General features: G+C 44.4%; 1 protein-coding gene and 1 long non-coding RNA gene across 3 annotated transcripts in view; one reads left to right on the top strand and one right to left on the bottom strand.

Moving 5' to 3' along the window:
• Positions 1 to 17,042, top strand: part of CTNNAL1 (catenin alpha like 1) — a 560,796-nt gene that overhangs the window by 26,100 nt on the left and 517,654 nt on the right. The gene's annotated exons all lie outside the window — the stretch shown is intronic.
• The window catches only part of LOC134927856 (uncharacterized), a 66,520-nt gene continuing 51,490 nt past the window's right edge, over positions 2,013 to 17,042 (bottom strand). The window contains exon 3 of the long non-coding RNA XR_010177753.1: positions 2,013 to 2,637. This is a non-coding gene — a long non-coding RNA (uncharacterized LOC134927856). The remainder of the gene's footprint in view (positions 2,638 to 17,042) is intronic.

The following is a 17,042-nucleotide window of genomic DNA, read 5'->3' as shown; positions in this document are numbered from 1 at the left end:
GCTACCTCATATGAAGAGTGGAGTCTTCTGCCGCCGATTTCGAAGTCTTCTTGCTTCTGTCACCGGCTTCTGTCTTCCGGCGCGGCTACGGGATCGGACGACCAAGGGTGCGATCCTGTGTACGATCCCTCTGGAGCTAATGGTGTCCAGTAGCCTAAGAAGCAGGACCTATCTTCAGTGAGTAGGGCTGCTTCTCTCCCCTCAGTCCCACGTAGCAGAGAGTCTGTTGCCAGCAGATCTCTCTGAAAATAAAAAAACCTAACAAAATACTTTCTTTTTAGCAAGCTCAGGAGAGCTCACTAAGTAGCACCCAGCTCGTCCAGGCACAGATTCAAACTGAGGTCTGGAGGAGGGACATAGAGGGAGGAGCCAGAGCACACCAGTATCCAAATTCTTTCTTAAAGTGCCCTGTCTCCTGCGGAGCCCGTCTATTCCCCATGGTCCTTACGGAGTCCCCAGCATCCACTAGGACGTTAGATAAAATAGAAATAAAATGTTAATAAAATTTATGGCTGATGGCTGGCTGTGTGGGTGGTCATCTTGCTGTCATGATAATGGGACGGTGTTTATATGGAGGTCTGGAGCAGTATCTCCATCTGCCCATTGCTAATCTAGCCCTGCCCACAGGGTGAGTGGACCTTAATACCAGGGGCCCTTAGTAATCTATTATTGAAGCTGTGGCTAATGCAAAGTAGCAATGCTAATGGGTAAGTATACGCTAGTGAGCTGCTGTAATGGGTGGCATTCAGTAAACCGGCATACCGACACCTTTTCTCCATCTTGGTGGTCCACGACCCCCCTGGAGTGAGAATAAATAGCGTCGCGCCACCGTACCTGCAGCGTGGCAAGCTCAGCGAGCCCGCAAGGGGCTCATTTGCGCTCGCCCCTTGCGTCGGCAAGCCGGCGGTCGGGATCCCGACACCGGCAACTCATACTACACCCACTGGAATACCTTTTGTCATATACCTGGTTAAATCCTCTCTGAAACTGGCATAGTAACTGAATACCCATTTTTTTTTTTTTAGGTGGTAAATTAGCATTTGGCAAGTTTTATCCAGAGATAATTTGTTTATTTTTACTTCCCAAATATAAATGCATAGATTAAGAGAAGCTCCTATTTTCGTGTTTAACCTAAAGTTAACCTAATTTTAAATGTGACATTATTGTTACTGTAACATTGAATGTCAATTAATTGAAGTTGATCATCACTTATTTAGAACATGTCTTGTAAGCCTAAAAATAACCTTCCACCTACTTTGTTTACTGGCAGTCTTTCAATTATGTGGATAAGATAAGACAAACTCAATAGGCATTATACTATATCCAGTCACTGTAGGTATAGAAACAAGAATGCAAATCTTATTTTCATTATGAAAACATAAGGTGCCCATACACTCGACGATATTATGAATGATTTGGCCATTTCCAACGGATTGGAACTACAAATCGTTCCTAATAGTGCAGATCGTTCAGTGTCTGTGAACGATAACGATGCGCGGTCCTGCTGGTCATTGGTCAGAGATTCTGATCTTCCCTACTGCAGGGATGATCTGAAGCTATCGTCAACTAAAGCTCATGGATGTAGCCACTCCCAGATCTAAAGATATATCATGTGCATTGTACTATATCGTTTGCCCAGGACTGCCGGGGAGTTCAAGAGAAATCGTTAAAGAAAAATCATCATTTACAGGTCGTTTAGTGTATGTGCACCTATAGTCAACTGTGCAAACCCTTAAGGGTGACAGAATAATTTTTATGTCCAGTTTATGCTAAACTAAGTTGTTCCCATGTAGATGTTTCTTACACAGAGACAGATTACTAACAGGGTAAATGGGGTGATCACCCAGGCCTCCCCCCTCCCCCCTCATATTTGGTGGCCTCCTACGTATAGCTACATTACCAACATGTGAACTGTGTGGCATAATAAGGCTGGGGGCATCACCGAGTGTTTAAAACATTTGAGATGCTGGGAGTATTTACACAGTAAACTTTCTAGTAACATATCCAGCATATCATAGTTACAGTTTTATTGGTAGGGGGCTGGGGCCCCCACAAGTTGTTTATTCTGGGGCCCCAACAAACATTAATCTGGCCATGTTTTTACACTATTAATTACTACAGTAAAGACACCAACTATGTCACAAGTGAGTACAGTGAAACCCCTGGCATTAGGGGCTGGCTGGTATCTTTCAATCTGCTGGGCAGCCACAAGCAAGCATCCTTGCTTTTCTAAATGGGCTTGACCGGCAGAGGGGAAGCACGCTCGGTGCCGGAGCTGGAAGGAAGGAACCAAGTTCACAGGGAGGCGGGGCACAGCGGCCAAGCTGGCGGCTAGTTGGGTACCAGGGCACATCCAAAAGGGCTAGGCACATTTTGTCAGTTTCAAATCAGGCAGGGCGCAGCAGCCCGCTAAACATCATAGCGGGAATGCTAATATCCTTCCGGTAAGATGATGTGCTGTCCTGATTCTGGTGTCTCGCTGTTGCAAGGGGAAGCTGTACGTCTGGGTGTCCCTCTACGGCTGGTAACAGCATACCCTGGGAGCATTGGGTTCTGTGTACTATGTGATCCCTGGAGGCTTGGTTGAAGAGCTGTGTCCAGCACTTTGTTCCATCCCACAGTGTGTGTGTATCTGCTCTGGAGAATGCGGGGTACAATTAATTAATTACAAACAGGCAGGTCACATTTAACAATTAACAAAACGGGCAGTGCACAGTGTCCTGCTAAAAGTACCTAGTGGGAACACTATATTACCATCAGTAAGCTGCTTGCCTACAATGTAACAGCTGATGGGTTCAATCCTGACTATGATAGAATTTTTCTAAGAAATGTGTGAGTTCAAATAAACGTTAATGTAACGGAGGTCCAGATTCATCAAGCCTTGGAGAGTAATAAATTGCACAGTGATAAAATACCAGCCAATCAGTTCCTAATTGCTATGTTACAGGCTTGTCTGAAAAATGACAGGAGCTGGCTGGTTTATACTTTATCACCGTGCAATTTATCACTCTCCAAGGCTTAATAAATCTGAGTCCGGATGTAGTATAAAGAGGATTGTGTCCACATACATTTTCTTGGCGTTTATCTATCTGTAGATTATATATATATATATATATATATATATATATATATATATATATATATATATATATATATATATATATATACATACAGCAGCAGCCGGCACTCCAGTAATAATTTCCAACGCGCTCAGGTGCCAAACCAAACAAAAAATAAAGTTCCAACAAAGAATGGCACTCAGAGACAAAATTGCAGCAAAAGACTATTCATTTCCAAAGTCAAAGTTTCGAGGCTCAAACCCTCGTCGTCAGGACATACAGCAACAATACAGTATATATATATCCCCCAAGTCACTTACCTGGCTTCTGAAAGGGTGGACAAGACAAGAAGCAGGCTCTGCCCCTGGAGAACTCTTCACTTATGTTCTCTCCATCTCTCTCCTTCCTGAGTGCCATAAAATCTATTTTTTGTACCTCTTCTTTTTCTCTCAAACACTCCTGATAAGCCACACACACTCTTTTCACTTTCCAGGCTCTTGGGTTCCTGGGAAAGGAAATTTGGCTCCTCGTTGATCAACTACTGCCATCTTTTTCTAGCCTGCTATGGGGACAGCCATTTTCTGATAGCCCTTGCAGCTAGATCTCTGTAGCCGGTGATTAGAGCATGCTCTGCCTGGTATGCCTGGTTCCCACAGCCAGGTGGCACTGGAACTGTAAAAAAATTGTACCGGCCCGGGAAAAATGTCAGCCTGCCCTCTGACCCAGCCCGCCTCTGCCTGCCATTCTGAGCAACCTCCTTCTTCCTCTTTCCCTGAGCACCCCATATATATTTTATTCTCCAATGACCACTATAGAGGAAGCCTTACTGAACGAAAACCTCTATCCTGCACTGGTAAGCCCAGATATGGGTTGAATAGTCGGTCTGTGCTGTGGATGGGGTAATGTTTTAATACTCCATAGGTATAGTTTAGAATTAAAATGGCTGTATTATAAATAACATATCTCAGCAGTTTTGATAGATACTTCGCAGTAATGGATCTCTAAAACTATTTTTGTTTATATTGTTTGTTTTTCAAATATAACCTGTTTTGGTAAGAGACAACAGTAAAGAATAGGAAGGGGCAGGGGGTTAACACGGAAATGCCTTTAAAACTATTTCTAAACTCTATTTGCTTCAAGAAGGAATATCATGAAATTGAGAATGCATCTAGGTAATAAATCTGGTGCTGTAGGTTTCTATTTAATAATAGGCCAGATTACAGGAGTAGTCATGTGACCCTTTCATTTATTTGCTGAGCTGAAGTACTAGTTGTTGATGCTAAATAAATATCCATTGTATCCAATACAGTTATAAAATGTACGTTTGGCTCTGCTGTAGGTTTCCAGCGATGTAACTGCATCCATGTTTTACTATTTATTTTATCTCTGCTTTAGAAAGACCACTTGTAAGCATTGGCTGTGTGCTTCTACTACAAATAAATAGCATAACTTGTAACACCAGTCAAATTGAATTATCTTCAGACCTCTCTTCTGCTTAGCATATCATATCTTGTATTTCCCATTTCAGATTGCATTTATATTGTGCAAACTTGTGGAACAAATTCAGATGTTTACACGCCTGTCAGCCTTATCTCTAACACTGTAGTTTGGAGCCATTTCAATCTCATTGTCCAATAAAAAATTTTTTTTATATATAAACATTTTGTAATGAGAATAAGTCTTTAGAAATGCTTGTTTAGTATTTGTTCACTGTCACGGTAATGAACTGTATAACCAAACAAGATAATGTGATTTGACTTCACATTTCCTTGCATATTGATATACTATGTAAATGATTGTATATTAAAGCCAAAAAGAGATAACAGATCTAAATTTATGTAATTGTCTTTGAATACAATTTTTTCTATTTACAAAATCCTCGAGTGCCGCTGCCTTTTTTGGAGATATGTGTATATATATATATTTCCATCACTTTGTACTTTTTCACCCCAAAAATGACATGTCATTATTGGCCAATTAAAAATAATTAAAAACCTCAACGTGCCTGATTAGTCATTAAGGGGGGTGTCCCAGGAGTTCTGTACCATATCCAAACCTTTTGTACCTTAAAATAGTGACTTTTCCCAACTTTTCCCCTGCTTCAGAGTAGGTGAAGTGAAATTAGTGAAAAAATGATCACCAATAAATTTTCCAGGAAAATTGAATAGGCTGTAATTGCGTTTCGTGGGAAAAGTCTGTTTTTTTGCGCGAAAAACGGACTTTTCACGCGAAAAGTCCGTTATCGCTGCTAATTGAATATACCCCTTAGGCTCCTACCACCAGCACCTGTTACCGCTTGTAGCTGTATATGCGTAGACATGTTACTTCCACACCTTCTGGTTGGTGTCAGCTGGTTCCCCACTGGTTACTAACCACTGACCAGGCCTTTCATCGGTAGCTGCCAGAGGGCGGAGCTGGGAGATGCTGGGCTCAAGCCAGAACAGCCAGAGGGCGGGATGACGTTTGTCACAGGATGAAAAAGCAGTTGTCTTGAAGGCAAGATGTTTATTTGATCAAAATTTCTTTAAAAAAATATAACTTGTATTTCAGTTTCATCCAGACCTACTCGCTACTTTACACAGAGACATGCATAAGCCCACCTGGAGGGCATTTCTGGGAAAGTGCTTGGCTAATCGACACCTATCCCCTTGCTGGAGCTAGGTCAATTACCATATTATTTGCTAGGTTAGAGAGTGTCCCATGAACAGTTTCCAAATGTTAATACCCAAGTCCAATTCTTGTACCTTTCAAATAATTTACATTTAAACACATCTTAGATATAAATACATTGAAACACATTGCATACTATTAAATATACTCAGCTGCACACACCAGTGCATTACAGATCAGCGTGCTTTACAGATATATATATATATATATATATATATATATCAGGGACGTGCAGTCAGGGGAGGCAGTGCCTCCCCTGTCATTAATGATGAAAAGAATAAAAAGAAGATACTTATGACACATTCTGTGTCATAAGTATGTTCTTTATATTACTCTAATCATTTGACACTGGAAATATCTTGTAAATGAATTTCTGCGGCACCTAGAGCGGTGCCGCACGATGGCCATTGTAAAAGTCCAGAAGCAGGGGGCGGCTAGGGGGCGGAGCCAATCAGAGGATTGGAAAAGGCCATGGAAAATAACAGTGAAAGCGGCACCAGTACAAGAGCCGCAGAGCAGCAGGGGCGTGCTTTCAGCGTATATGAAAGCACGCCCCTGTCTCTATGATTGGGCAGCAGCTGTAGCACTGACAGTGCTGTCACTGGCAGGCCCGGCGACAGGTGGGGTCATCGGGGACACCCGTCCCGCTGGCCGCCTGCTTCGTAGTTGTAAGTAATAATTAATAGTAACGTACTGTCTTTTTTTTGTTTTGCGCACACTCCCCCCCTCCACCCTCGGCCCAGTGGTCACCCCTCAGTGCCCCTGCCCAGCGTCACCTGTCAGCCAGACGGCCCCGTCCAGATCTCCCCTCCTCTCAGAGTCCTCCGTCCTCACCCGCCCTGTATCAGCTGGGGATTCGGTGAAAACCAGGCCGGAACAGATTCCGGAACCCCGGACGAGACCTGCTCCCTGCAGCGACCCCTGCCGCTGAGGAGCTTTATATGCGCGTTCCCGTCCGGGGGGGCGTGTCAATAACAGGCTGTCAGCGGGGACCGGGGAGACGGAGAGCGAGTGTTTTAAGAGCCGACTGGGCTGCTGCTCCCTGGAGAGACTGTCAGCCCTGCACACACAGCGGACGGGCGGACGAGTCCGTGTGCTGCTGTGTGTGGGGAGACATGACAGCCTCCTGCCCCGCTGCCTCCTACCCCGCTGCCTCCTACCCTGCTGCTGCTGTGCCCGGACAGAGTGAGGGAGTGGGGAGCAGCACAGGGAGATGCTGGTGCTGTGCTACTATACATACATATCATATATAGCCGCTTCCTGCATAAGGGGAGGGGGTGTATACACTACAGTTTTATATATAACAACAGTACAAAAGAACAAAACACATTTGTGTGCAAATGAGGGATCAATTAATATTTGAGATTACATTTAACAATAAAATCAAACCTTGGTAATACCATATAACGTATACATATATATATATAATGAACCTTATAGTGACCACATTTTCAAAAAATGGTGATAGCCAATTGTGATATTTTTTAAAAGCGTGGTCACTGTAAGGTTCATTATATATATATATATATATATATATATATATATATATATATATATATATATATATATATATATATATATATATATATATATATATATATGTTATATGGTATTACCAAGGTCTGACTTTATTGTTAAATTTAATCTCAAATAAATAATATTAAATAAACTCTCGCTCTCCGTCACCCCGGTCCCCATTGACAGCCTGTTAGAGACATCCCCCCCCCCCTTCCCGCATACAAAGCTACTCAGCGGCAGGAGTCGCTGCAGGGAGCAGGTCTCGTCCTGGGTTCCGGAATCTGGTCTGGTCCGGTTTTCACCGAATCCCCAGAAGTGGTGGCTGCAGCACAGAGAGCCCCCTCGAAACACAGAAGCAGCTGGTAGCAGCATACAGTGCTCTCGACACCTTCACCCCACCCACCCTATCCCCCCGGAGTATCCAGCCTACAGCCATTCAACAGGAAGCGAGGAGGATAAAGGTACTCATCTTGGACAGGTAAGCGCTGGAGCAGTGCTACTGCGCACGCAGGGGGGGTTTCTGAGTACCTAGAACCCCCCCCCCCCCCCATGGCCGCCACTCAATTGATGCTGCTGAACTATTCTTATTTTTTATTTAATGTGGAGGCCAAATCCACAGGCAGTATCTACTATAATGCGGGCGCACTGAGAGTCTGCCTGCAAGTAGGGAGAGCCGCAGCGGTAGCGCACGGCTCCTCCAAGACACTTCTCTTGTGAGGCTGTGTGAATTATTTGGGTCGGGTAAGGCGCGGGGTAGCGGTGAAGTGGATGCTGAACCAGTGAGGCAGTGACTGTCTCCTGCACTTCGCCTCCCACTGACTCTGCAGCAGTGTGTATACATTAGTATGTACTGTATGTATTCTCTTCTGTGTGTGCGTTTTAAGTATTCTTTTTGTATATGCTACTACTGTATAGAATAATGTCTATGTACAGTATCAGTGTGGAATCCCCTGGAAAGGCCAATCACTCTATGTATGTACTGTGTACATACATACATACATACATACATACATACATACATACATACATACATACATACATATACACACACACACACACACACACTTCCTTCACTCACCCATACTCCCGGGCTGTCGGACACCAGCTGCCGGATTAGCTCCACCGCTACCTCCCTGGTATCTGTCGAAGTCAGAAAAATGTCTTAATGCACACTGCCATATTTGCACCGCACACTGGTCCGTGCTGCGCATGCGTACGCTCTCCCGTGGAAGCGCATACCCGCAATAGCGTGCACTCGCACGCGCAGTATGCGCATTTACGGTAGAGTTTATGTGATCGTAGCGTGCGACTCATTCGTTACAAAAGTTCACAATTAATGTAGTTTATAGATCATGTTCCCCTCAATAGTTTCTGTAAGTTTGGTTTAGATAGAATGTCCCTGAGCGGAGGAATCCCTCTTTGTATTGCACGAAGGGTCTAACAGGAGTCATACAGCAGTGTTTGATACCCATCGGAAGAGTATTTAATTAGCAATATTCCGGTGTTGGTTTGGAGCGTATTAATCGCTCGTGCGAATAGTTATGGACATATGCAGTTTATGTCCATTTCTATGATTTGCACATACTCAGGTATGCGGCGGGAAACCCAGTTCCCCACCCACCTGAGCTGTTGGAAATCAGCACAGCCCACCTGTATGAATCAACCTATGACCTTTGGTTACAGTACAGGGCCGAATTCCTGTGTCCAATAAACTGTAGGATTGTAGGGACTAGGAGATTGCATTGTGTGTGGGGCATAAATAGGCAGACCGACCACATCCAGCTCACTCTCTCATCAACGGTTATCTGCTGATAATCGGGAGCTGGATATCGAGGCGCAGGCGATCATACCCTTTGTGCGTAAGTTCTCTCCATAATCATTGTCTTTCTGCGAGCCAATATCTCTCTTTCTCTCTCTCTCTCTATCTCTCTCTCTCCTCTTTTCTCTTAAATACTTCGTAGTATTATAGTATTGTATTGTATTGTGTTAGACCAGGATAGCATTGTAGTTTATCCCTTAGTTAGGTGTTTGGTTAGGAAGTCTTTGTTATATTGTAGTGTATCATTTGTACTGTGTTACTCTTTTACAAGTATACTAGATATAATACAGATAATAGGCTTTGGAACCCTAAACCAGTATCAGTGTATTTACTATAGTGTTAAGTGTTCACTTGAGCGTCGGTGACGCTCAAACAGCTTTGTAGATAGTCAGGTTACACAAGGTTGCATTTACACCCTGTACTCACATTAAGGTATTCTGTGTGTTTCATCGGTATAAGGTTTAATATCAAGGTATAGTGTTGTGAGCGTCTGCACCGCTGGTGACCTCCTCGTGGTCTCTAGCGTATGCTACGTTACAGCGAATCTTTCCCCTAGACATAACCAATAACGTGTCCTGTGATCACTAGGCCGTGAGCGAACGTGACGCTTGAGCGTCTCGCTTACCGCTGAGCGATCGTTACGCAAATAGCGTATCTTTACGGTATTTCCTAAGCAAACAGCGTACAGTGTTCTTAGCTTCATAAAGGGTTGATTATACGACAAAGGAATTTAGCATTGTCAATTGCGGGCTCGTCCGGTCCTTTTCACATCTGCACTAGGTAGATCAGCAGACGTTATCCCCCAGCAAAAGGGTGGGAGGTTGTCTCGCAGTTGCTGACGGGATAAGCGTCTGCTTCGCTTAGGTAAAGAGTGCTGAAGGAATCCGGTAACCGGAAGTAAGAACAAAACGCTTGTGTCTTTTAAAACTGTTTATTTTTCTTTTGTCTTGCGTACGTACGCATATATCTGCATTTCTGTTTCATTTTCGTATATCACTATTCCTGTTTGCCAAATTTTATAGTTGATAGAAAGTGCAAAAAAGAGATTTTGCTGTTATTTAAAAGTAGAGGTAATAGTTAAAGTATAGAACAAACACACGGTTTGTCTGAGATACAAGGCAGTCAGTGTGGATTGCGGTAGATGATCAGGGATCATCTACATTGATAAATAAATATATTGTGTTACGGTGGATCCTTTGCATTGCGTACACGTGTCGCTAACAAAGACTAGCGTACGCAATCCAAAAGGCAGACGCACGCAGCGTTCATTACGCAACGTAGCGTCTGGTTACGCCCACGTAGCTCAAGTCACGAAAAGTTGAATTAGCGCAAAAGCGATAATTAGCGCAAAGCGATAAGTAGCGCAAAGGCGATAAGTAACGCACAGCGGTAAATAACGCAAATCTATTTTTGGAAAATCTAAAATTTAGTTTAACAGATCCTGCTCCTAATTGGTAACACTCTTGGCCTGAAGACAATTTCTGCGCAGAAATAGATATAGAAACAAAAGTGTACATGTGTTGAGTGAGTGTGTTTTGTATACAAAAGTTTATATAACTTTAAGGTGGAACCAAAAGGAAAGTCGGGTACTCGTTAAGGAACATACGTGTAAGTGACATATACGGTGGCCAGGGAGGCATCTCTGGTTAAATAATATTTGAGCATTAGAGTATAGCGGACCATAAGGTAAAGGTAACAGACCAGGAGGTCATAAGGAACAGACCAGGAGGTCATAAGGTAAAAAGGTCCGCTATAAAAGTCCAGTGGCACAACGCCTGGGGTGTTGGTGCAGAACCCATATAGGCCATACAAGCTCTGGTTGAAGGAATCGCAGCCGGAAACATCGATTCCATTGGTCTTTCAGTACATGACAAATAGTGCTCGTGTACTGAACGATTGGACCGCACGTAATTGTGTGCAGTAGTTAGTAATCTGACCTAAATACCATTAGAGTAAAGTGGTCACAAACGCTATTTGTACATTCTGACGTGATTTGTGTAATTTTTTATTTTTGGAAGGGAAGTTCGCTGGTCACTCAGGAACTATCTAACAACCCCACCTTTACTGGAAAGAGTAAGTGTCCTGCGGGTATCCCTCATATGTTCCAGTAAACTGAAGGTTCCATAGGGGCCCTGTATCGAGTACGCCAGCACCATATCGGTGTGATCAGGTCGTATTGGTCGAGGTGGGCGAGTGAGTGGGGTACTCGGTAAACCGCCACCGCCGGCCTACTGTGGAGTAATTTGGTTGTCTGAAAAGGCTTGCTGAAAACCTTGATACAGAAAATCCAAGGAGGACTAAGCAACACCTACAGACTATGGGGGCCAGTTGCTCAGGTAGGGGGCGATCAACCCTGGTTCAGGTTGATTCTGTGAACCGACCAGTTGGGTCGGCACGATATGTAATGTGTGAAAAATATGGAATTCACACCGAATCTTTATGTGATGAATGGGAGAGAATGACTGTACAAGACAGGGACAAGTTCCCAAGAATAGGTAGCTTCAGTCCAGAGGTGTTACAAAATTTAAGGAGGAGGATATGTCTCGTAAAATCAGCAAAGAGACGAATTCAGCATCATGATTATTTACAGTTATGGCACCAGGAAGGTGAGATACAGAGAGGTTTGGCTCTGGCGGCGGGATCTGGGGCAGTCAGGAAGTTGATTGCCACAGCTCCTCCTCCACCATACATTGCAGGAGAGAAGTTGATTGCGGAGAGAAACGCACTGGGTTGTAAAACACAAACTCTTAGTAACAATGTAAATGTTAATGATGTTAACCCAATGACTCATGCAAGTATTAACCCGTGCAAGTTGTACCCTGTTTTGAACCTTCCTCAGGAGTGTGAACAAGAAGACGATTCGGCAACAATTTCAGCGCTCTCTCTAGCGGCAACCATATCAGAAACCACAGTAGGCACAGCACCACCCACGAGATTAGTGAAGGCCCCTAGCGGAGGGATAGGTGAGGTCGTGTCAACGGGTAAGTACGGCACCATGCACTACACTGAAACAATTGTACCACAACAAGCTGTAGAATCTACACAGGAAGAGGCTGTTAGAATTGCTCCTGTAAAGGTGATAGTAGTTCCCAATGGGAAAACAGATGCATCAGGAGTCACACCCGTCAGGAACATTGCCATGTATTGCCCGTTAACTAGAATGGAATTAAGGACCATAGTGTCTGAATTCCCAGACCCCAGAAAGGATTTAGTGGCAAGCCAAAAATACATCAGGGATCTAGGAAACACTTTAGAGCCCAATAATAAGGATTGGCAGATAGTGCTAAGAGCTTGCTTACCTCCCAGTGTCGACTCAGTTAAATTCTTGGCTGATTGTGGACTAGATAAAGAGGTACCGCTTACAGATGTGTACGACCAGGATAATGTAAAAAGGATAAATTTGCAGCTAAAAGAATATTTCCCAGCCGTTGCTAAATGGAATAAACTATTCTCCATTAAACAAAAGGAGTCCGAAACGGCAGCAGAATATTTCCACCGGGCATTATCAGAAATGGCAAAATACACTGGTATAGAAGACATAAAGACCAACCCAAACCATCGAGAAGTAGCAGTATCTGTACTGATGGATGGTTTGAAAGAAACATTAAAGGCTAGGGTACAGACCACACAACCATGTTGGCGAGGTCTGTCAGTGTCCACTTTGAGAGAGGCTGCGGTTGATCACGACAAAAACATCACTAGACACAGGGAGTCGCAAAGTGATAAGTTGACGTCCGTAAGTATACAGGCGCTGACCACAAGGCAGCCTGCGTATGTACCACCGAATCCTGTGGGTAAGGCAAGTATGATAACATGTTTTTCTTGTAACAAACCAGGACATTTTGCACGAGACTGTAGAGTAAGAAATGTACAAAGATCTTTTCAACCCCCTAGACAACAACACCACACACGACATTGGGAGCAGGGTCCACAGAGGCGGAGTTTTGAGCCACATACAGGGGAAACAAAAAGATATCCCCCAAACAGAGATTGGCATGCCTCTGGTAGTTCCCAGCTAACTCCCTCACAAATAGTTGCTGCCAATGGGATTCAGGGAGGTCAGCATACCCAATAGGGGTGTGGCCATACCTGTAATCTGCAACCAGTTAAATTGATTGCCAGTCTTGGAAGCGAACCAGAGATTGCAATCAATGTAGCCGGTAAAACTTTAAACTTTCTTGTAGACACAGGGGCGGCCAAGTCAGTGATCAATTCGACAGTGGGCATGAGAACCACTGGTAGGACAGTTCCAGCCATAGGAGTAACAGGAGTAGTCCAGCACTACCCTGTTAGCAAACCAGCCGAGATTACAATAGGGCCTTTGCATACCAAGCATTCCTTTTTGCTGGCTGCATCGGCACCGACCAATCTCCTGGGAAGAGACTTACTATGTAAAATGGGTTGCGTCATTTATTGTACTCCTGAAGGTGTATTCTTGGACATCCCTGAGAATCACGCTCAGGAAGTACGAGACATGTTAGACTCCCCATCAAAATTAATGTCACATTCCATTATGACAAATAGGAATCCATCCCAAGTAGAAGAGATGACATCTCAGATACCAGAGTCGCTTTGGACAAAAGATGGACAGGACACTGGATTAATGGCAAACGTAGCTCCAGTAGTAGTGCAAGTAAAAGATGGTAGGATAGCTCCAAAAATCCCACAGTATCCTCTGAAGCCAGAGGTGGAGTTAGGAGTTTTCCCGGTAATAGAGCGCTTGCTACAACAGGGCATTCTAGTAAGAACGTCCAGCACAGCAAATAGTCCCATCTTCCCTGTTAAAAAGAGTGGGGGGAGGGGTTACAGGCTAGTGCAGGATCTAAGGGGGATTAACAAAATAGTCGAGAGTCAGTTCCCCGTAGTGCCAAATCCAGCTGTCATCCTAATGCAAATTCCTCCCACTGCCAAATTTTTCACTGTTATTGACCTCTGCTCCGCTTTCTTTTCGGTACCTCTGCACCCTGACAGCCAATATTTGTTTGCATTCACATACAGAGGAGTCCAATACACGTGGACTCGGTTACCCCAAGGTTTCATAGATAGTCCAAGTATATTTTCTCAGGCTTTGCATGATTGTTTACAGTCTTTCCAACCGGAAAGTGGATCAGTGTTGATACAGTACGTGGATGATCTACTACTGTGTTCTGATTCATTGGAGGCATCCCTGAAGGATACGAAACAGCTCCTGTTTCATCTTTCAGACACAGGTCACAAGGTCTCCAAAGACAAGTTGCAATTATGCCAAGCTAAGGTAAAATACTTGGGACACTGTCTAACACAAGGACTGAGACACCTGACCGCTGATAGAATCCAAGCCATTAGAGACATGACACTGCCACAAACCCAGCAACAGATCAGGACGTTTTTAGGTATGTGTGGGTATTGCCGTAATTGGATCCCAGGGTTTTCCATATTGGCGCTACCTTTGCAGGAAATGGTCTCCTCAAACAAACCTGATCGGATTTCGCATACAGACGAATCTGAAGCAGCATTTGAGAGACTCAAGCAATGCCTAACGCAGGCACCAGCATTAGGTATGCCAGACTATGGGAAACCCTTTGAACTATATGGAACAGAAAGTGCTGGGTGCGCAGCAGGTGTACTAACACAAAAACACGGTGACGCCAGCAGGCCAGTTGCATACTACAGCGCTCAGCTAGATACGGTAGCGCGGTCCCTCCCCACATGCTTGCGTAGCGTTGCAGCGATAGCATTGCTAGTGACGAAAAGCGAAGATGTCGTGCTAGGCCACAACCTCACAATCCATACACCACATGCGGTATCGGCCTTATTAAATTCTGCCCAAACCAGACATGTCTCATCAGCAAGGTTTACGAGATGGGAATTGGCATTAATGGCCCCAGTAAACATCACCATAAGGAGATGCAGCGCATTAAACCCTGCAACATTTCTCCCAGGTGTGCCTGGACAGGCACAAAGGGTGGGAGGTGAGAGTGATGGGGAAGGAGGATTTAATACAAAGGAGGATACACATGATTGTATGGAATATTTGACCCAAAATTTTACCGCAAGGCCTGACATCAGTGACAATCCACTAGAAGATGCAGAACTCACGTTCTACACGGACGGTAGTTGTCACAGACAGTCAGACTCGGGAGACTTGTGTACTGGATACGCAGTCGTAGATGACCAAGACACCATAGAAGCGGAACCGCTAGGCCCACCTCACTCAGCCCAGGTTGCTGAACTGGTCGCCCTAACCAGAGCATGTGAATTGGCTAAGGGTAAGTCTGCCAATATCTACACCGATTCTAGATACGCGTTCGGGGTAGTCCATGATTTCGGAGCCCTATGGCGGCTCAGAAACTTCATGACGGCAGCTGGCACACCGATAGCGCATGCAGCTCATATAAAAAGGCTTCTAACAGCGATACAGGAACCCGACAGAGTGGCTGTTATCAAATGTAAAGCACATACATATAGCCAAGACCCAGTATCCCTTGGTAACAGCCGAGCAGACGAAGCTGCAAAGCTTGCAGCTGCTACCCCCATACGGACAGACACCACACAACTGATGGTATTTAATACCATCAACACACAAAAGTTGTGTGAAATGCAGAATTTGTGTTCCACTCAGGAGAGAGCAGTCTGGAAGGCAAAGGGATATGGCCAGGAGTCCTCAGGGCTCTGGACGGATGGACATGGTAAACCAGTGGCCCCCAGGGCATACCTTCCGTGTCTGGCTGAAGCAGCTCACGGGCTGACTCATCTAGGCAAGGAGGGGATGTGCAAATTGGTAAGAGCATACTGGTGCGCCCCAGGATTCTCCTCTCATGCTAGTAAAAGAGCAATGTCATGCCTTACCTGTCTGAGAAAGAATATTGGAAAAGCAATACCAACAGAACCATCCCATATCCCACCTGCCGGCGGCCCTTTCCAAGTAATACGAATTGACTTCATTCAATTACCCCCATGTAGAAATTTGAAATATGTACTTGTTTGCATAGATGTTTTCTCGAATTGGGTCGAGGCTTTTCCAGCAGCTACAAATACCGCTATGTTTACAGCTAAGAAAATTGTGCAGGAATTTGTATGTAGATATGGTATCCCTAGAATCATTGAAAGTGATAGGGGTACCCATTTTACAGGTGATGTCTTTCAAGGAATGTGTAAGTTGATGGGAATTGATAGCAAGCTGCACACTCCGTACCGTCCACAGGCGAGTGCGAAGGTCGAAAGAGTGAACAGCACTATTAAAAATAAATTGAGTAAAGTAATGGCAGAGACAGGATTGACGTGGCCAGAAGCTTTACCCATTGTTTTGTATAGCATCAGAACCACTCCCAGGTCCCCTCTTAATCTGTCTCCTTTTGAAATTCTGTTTGGTCGACAACCGCATGTCATGATTAACCCTCAGGATGATTTGAAATGTAACAATGAAGTAACTGTCAAATACTTGATTAACATGAGTAAGCAGTTGAGGAATCAAAATGATAATCTGAAGTTGGTGATTCCTGATTTACCAGATAGTAATTGTCATGACATTGAACCTGGGGATTATGTAATGATACGAAATTTTCTACGCTCAGGTTGTCTTATTGATAGATGGGAAGGACCATACCAGGTCTTATTGACTAGCACCACAGCATTGAAGGTTGCTGAGAGAGAGACTTGGGTCCATTCATCCCACTGCAAGAAGGTTGCTGATCCAGAGAAGTCCCGTGATAAGGAACAGACGGTAGAGGTTGTATCACTAGAGTGTCTGTTCCAGGAGGACTGAGGCGGCACCTGAGCCTTGAAGACCGGAAGCAGTTGTCGACTCCCCTCTCCCTTTTATTGTTTTTCTCCACTTCCCATCCCCTCTCCCTTAAAATTTCTTTTTCCCCCTTCTCATTCTTCTCTATTTCCTCCTCAAAGATGGACTTGCCCCAAGAGACTGTGATCCGGATTTTGATGTTAACCATGATGTTGACCAGAGCAGTCTGTTCCGGCGAGAGTACCATAGAGGTCGA

This window comes from Pseudophryne corroboree, chromosome 5 (genome assembly GCF_028390025.1).
Source record: "Pseudophryne corroboree isolate aPseCor3 chromosome 5, aPseCor3.hap2, whole genome shotgun sequence".
In the NCBI taxonomy this organism is placed as follows: Eukaryota; Metazoa; Chordata; class Amphibia; order Anura; family Myobatrachidae; genus Pseudophryne; species Pseudophryne corroboree.
The sequence above is the reverse complement of the archived record's forward strand: the minus strand, read 5'-3'. Positions and strand labels throughout refer to the sequence as shown.